Genomic DNA, 5,384 nt, shown 5'->3' with positions numbered 1-5,384 from the left:
GAGCGGCATACTTTTGTTGTCAACACAACAACTATGAGATGGCTGTATCTTCCATACTACATGCATTATAGGCAGTTCCCAAACAGAATGGTAAAGGTTTATACTCCCCCAACCACAAACAAGCATCAATCCATGGCTTGCTCGAAACAACGAGTGCCTCCAACTAACAACAGCCCTGGGGGAGTTTTGTTTAATTATATTGATTTGCTTTGATCTTTTTGGATCATGGGACTGGGCATCCCGGTTACCGGCCCTTTCTCATGAATGAGGAGCGGAGTCCACTCCTCTTGAGAATAACCCACCTAGCATGGAAGATATAGGCAGCCCTAGTTGTAACATGAGCTGCTCGAGCATACAAAACAGTATTTCATTTGAAGGTTTGGAGTTTGGCACATACAAATTTAATTCAAACGGTAGGTAAATACCGCATATAGGAAGGTATGGTGGACTCATTGGAATAACTTTGGGGTTTAAGGAGTTTGGATGCACAAGCAGTATTCCCGCTTAGTACAGGTGAAGGCTAGCAAAAGACTGGGAAGCGACCAACTGAGAGAGCGACAACAGTCATAAACATGCATTAAAATTAATTCACACTGAGTACAAGCATGAGTAGGATATAATCTACCATGAACATAAATATCATGAAGGCTATGTTGATTTGTTTCAACTACATGCGTGAACATGTGCCAAGTCGAGTCACTCAATTCATCCAAAGGAGGATACCATCCCATCATACCACATCATAATCATTCTAATAGCATGTTGGCACGCAAGGTAAACCATTATAACTCATAGCTAATCAAGCATGGCACAAGCAACTATAATCTCTAAATGTCATTGCAAATATGTTTACTTCATAATAAGCTAGATCAGGAACGATGAACTCATCATATTTACAAAAACAAGAGAGGTCGAGTTCATACCAGCTTTTCTCATCTCAATAAGTCCATCATATATCGTCATTATTGCCTTTCACTTGCACGACCGAATGATGTGTATAATAATAATACTGCACGTGCATTGGACTAAGCTGGAATCTGCAAGCATTCAACTCAAGAGAGAAGACAAGATAATATGGGCTCTTAGTTAAATAAACAATCTGTCAGGACCCCGACTCGATGTCACATCGATCTAGCCGGTAACACCTCATATCACTTTGCGGCCTCACGCACGGTATCCCCACAGGTGTCGCCTTACCTTTGCCCGGGACCGTTTGCGCCTTTTGGCTCACGTATATGATAGTGTCGCTAGCATCCATATGATAAGGAGCCCGGGCTGACATGACTAGTCGTAAACCCAAAGTGGCACAGACTTACAGGGACAGGCATCCATGACCCAGCTTCGAACGTGTCGGTCATCAGCAAGTGGGTCCGGGCTGTAGCACTGGGCTAGCAGGACTCCGGTAAACCGGGCTGTAGCGGGCTAACAGGACTCCGGTACTCAAAGCTTGACATTTCCCCGAAGGGACAGACACAGGAACGAAGAAGGACACATGCCGGCCAGCCTAAGTGTTCCAGAGCAGTAGCAAGCTACCATGGCTCAGCGGTAACACTAGGAGACATTTCCCGGTAAGAGAGGCTACTAAAGATAAACAACTAGGTAGTCAGATCCCACACATACCAAGCATTTCAATCATACACACAATATGCTCGATATGTGCAAATACAACGAAGCATCACAACATGACTCTACGATACAAGTACTTTATTTAAGGCTCAGGGAGCCATACATAACATACACAAAGGAACGGGTCTCACGACCCAACATTCAAGTCATACAGTCATACAAACCAGCAACGGAAGTAACTTGTCTGAGTACAGACAACTAGTAAAATAAAAGAGGCTTGGAAAGCCTAGCTATACTACGTGGTCCTTCACAAGCTCAGGATCACCACCTGGGCCTTTAGCCTACTCATTGATGTCAACGTCTACGTAGAACCCATCAGAAGGGGTTGCAGCGTCTTCTGTAAAAATGTAAATTATAGCAACATGAGTACAAAGGTACTCAGCAAGACTTACATCAGATCCTACATACATGCATATTGTCAAGAAGGGTTGGTGGAGTTATTGCAGCAAGCCAGCTTTGACTCTTGGCTAGACTATCCTACGATACTTCAACTTGAAATGGTTCTGCGCACACGAGTCCACTACTCACCACTTCAATACACTACCGAGGATCCGCCTCCGTCTTCCTACAGAAGAGCCATCCTCGGCACTCACACTTATCTTGAGGTTTTTAGCAGTTTCCATTTACTTGTTTATGAACTGTATAGGCAACCAAGTAGTCCTTTACCGCGGACGCGGCTATTCGAATAGATTATGATAACCCTGCAGGGGTGTACTTCTTCATACACGCTCTCACCACTTACCGCCGTTTACACGACATGTACTCGGCAACCTTCAAGCGGAAGCCCAACGTGGGTGTCGGCCACGACCTACCTAATCACCTAAGCCTCCAGTCCAGGTTTATCGCCTATCCAGGTTCCATCCGCAGGGAGTCCGGCCGAGGTTTCCCATACGGCCCCGAACGATGTGAACAGGGTTCCCGAGATACCTAACGGGTATTCGGTACACCGTGCCACGTACCTACCGCATCACAGCCCACCCCTACGGTCAGCGCTGTCCACGGCCTCCAGTAGGCTACAAACACCAGAAACTACTTGCAACTCCTGGACGGAGAACTAGGGTGAATAAGAAGCCGAGAGGGTCCATTGGTTTCGGGCCCAATGCATGGTAGTAGCTGATTCTTAAATCACACATACAGATCTCAGTGCTTAAGGTCGGCTTCAATGAAACAACCCACCATGTACTCCTACATGGCCTCTCATCGATACCTTTACCAAATCGTGTTCACCACACCACTCTCATTACCGACATAATCATTTCACTCTAGCCCATCACCCAGATGAACCAGACCTGACCCGACTCTAAGCATAGCAGGCATAGCAAGGTAGGAACAACACATACATATGGCTCAATCAACTCCTACACATGCTAGTGGGTTTCATCTAGTTACTGTGGCAATGACAGGTCATGCAGAGGAAATGGGTTCAACTACCGTAGCACACAGCAGTTTGAAACGCATTGTCTTAATGCAGTAAAAGAGAGCAGGAGCGAGAACATGGGATTGTATCGATATGATCAAATGGTTGGTTGCTTGCCTGATGGTTCGATGCACTGATACGGTTCTTCGTTAGGGTAATCACGGTACTCCTCGGAGGCAGAACCTGTCGCAAAGGACACCGATACACAACCATCACCAAACAATGTGCAACAATATGATGCATGCATGAAACATGGCAATATGAGTGTGTTGGGCTAATGCAACTAAAACCAGAAGGGTTTGAACAAATTTGAATCAAAGATTCAAATTTCAAACTCAAGCATAGCCTTTTAAAGTGCTTTTCCTTGTTCTGCTTTAAACATCAATTTAACTTGTTTGATCATGCATGAAAATAGTACAGATGGATAGATTGGATTTTTCTGATCATTTTTCATATATAATTTGTCTGATTTGGAGTTACAGAATAAAAGTTATGAATTTTTGAAGTTTAAATAATATTCTGGAATTTCCTGATTTAATTTAAATCCAGAAATATAAATATTGCGCCAGCATGACGTCAGTGGTCAACTGCGGCTGGCTGGGGTCAAACCTGATGTGTGGGGTCCACACGTCAGTGACAGGGGGGTTTAACAGGGTTAGTTTAATTCTAATTAGGAATTAGTGGCGCTGGGACCCACTGGTCAGTGTCAGGGGGTTAACTAACAGTGATTAGCGCTAATCTAACCACCTGGCCGACGGGGCCCACGCGTCAGTGACCCTGGGGGGTCAAACCCCAGGTCGAACAGGTCAAACCCACCGGCGACATGACGCCGGCGAGGCCCGAGATGGCGGCGCGATACGGAAACGCACTACAGGGCACGGGCGAGGCCGTGCTTGGGCTCGTTGGAGAGCCCTTGCTCCCGCGCGTTGAACGGTGGTGGTGGCCGTGCCTGTGGTGGCCGGTACCGACGACGGCGAGCTCGTGAGCGGCGGCCGGAGTTCGGGTGCGGTCGGGATCGGCGCTGCTGCTCGCAGGCGAGGGAGCTGAGGCGCTGGAGGGGCTCTACGGGTCGCGGCAAGCACAACGGGTGCACGCCCGTGACCAAATGGTCACCGAGGCTTCGCCGGCGACGAGCCCGTGCGGCGGAGCGTCTCGGCTCCGGTAGAGGGGCGGCTAGAGCTCGAAATCGAACATGGGGTTAGGGGGAAACGAAGCAGGGGCTCACGGGGATCATGCAGGGAGGGTCAGCGAGCTCGGGGAAGCACGAACGGCGGCGAATCAACGGCGACCATCGGCGGCGGTCGAGGACGAAGACGATGGCGTGGAGGCGATGCAGAGCATCCCGAGGGGCTTGGCTTGGTGGGGAGGAAGAGGGGTCGCGGCGGAGCTCCTGAGCTCAGCGGAGGGGCGAGGGGTGGCCGGTGGCGGCTGCTATGGCGAACGGCGGCGATGGTGGCGTTCGGACGTGTGAGAGAGAGAGCGAGGGGAGTAGGGAGAGCTGGGGAGAGTGAGAGAGAGCAGGGGGAGAGGCGTGGCGTCGTCCAGGGCATCGAGGCGAGGAGGGGAGGGCAGGCAGGCAAGGAGAGAGGTGGCGTGGCGCGGTGGCGCGCGCGCGCGCCGGCCACACTCCCCTCCCTCTGTCGGGACGAAGACGACAGAGGAGGGAGGTGGGCTGGGCCGGCTGCTGGCTGGGCCAGCCAGCTGGCTGGGCCGCACAGTGGAGGAGCCCAGGTAAGCTCCTCCTGTTAATTATTTTCTGTTTTCTAATTTCTGACATTTGTTTTGATTTAAATAATATATTAAATCATTTATTTAACTTATGCCAATTTTGCAGGAGCTATATATATTATTCTAGAGCTCCTTTATAGTTGGCATAATATTTGGACATATATTAATATATATAACTAATATATTTCCAATGCAAATATTTATGCATTAATTCCAAATGCCCAAAATAAATACCTATGAGCTCTTAAAATATTGGTTTGATTTTTATCTCTGTCCAATATTTTCAGAGAGCAACATGAGCATTTTCTTGGACCTTTTTGGAGAAATTTTTATTTGGATCATTTTCAGAAATGATTCTGAGGGTTTCACAAATCCCCATTTCAAGTTTCTGATGAAAGAGTAAACATGATGCAACACTCTAATGCATGACTAGCTAGGGTGTGACAACTCACCCCCACTCAAAAGAATCTCGTCCCGAGATTTGGGTTCCTCCGGGAAGAAGGCGGGATACTCGAGTCGAAGACGATCCTCCCTTTCCCAAGTTGCTTCATCCTCAGAATGGTGCAACCATTGAACTTTGAGAAACTTGATATTATGACGTCGGGTGGTACGT

This window comes from Triticum aestivum, chromosome 3B (genome assembly GCF_018294505.1).
Source record: "Triticum aestivum cultivar Chinese Spring chromosome 3B, IWGSC CS RefSeq v2.1, whole genome shotgun sequence".
NCBI lineage: Eukaryota > Viridiplantae > Streptophyta > Magnoliopsida > Poales > Poaceae > Triticum > Triticum aestivum.
Note: the sequence above shows the minus strand (reverse complement) of the source record.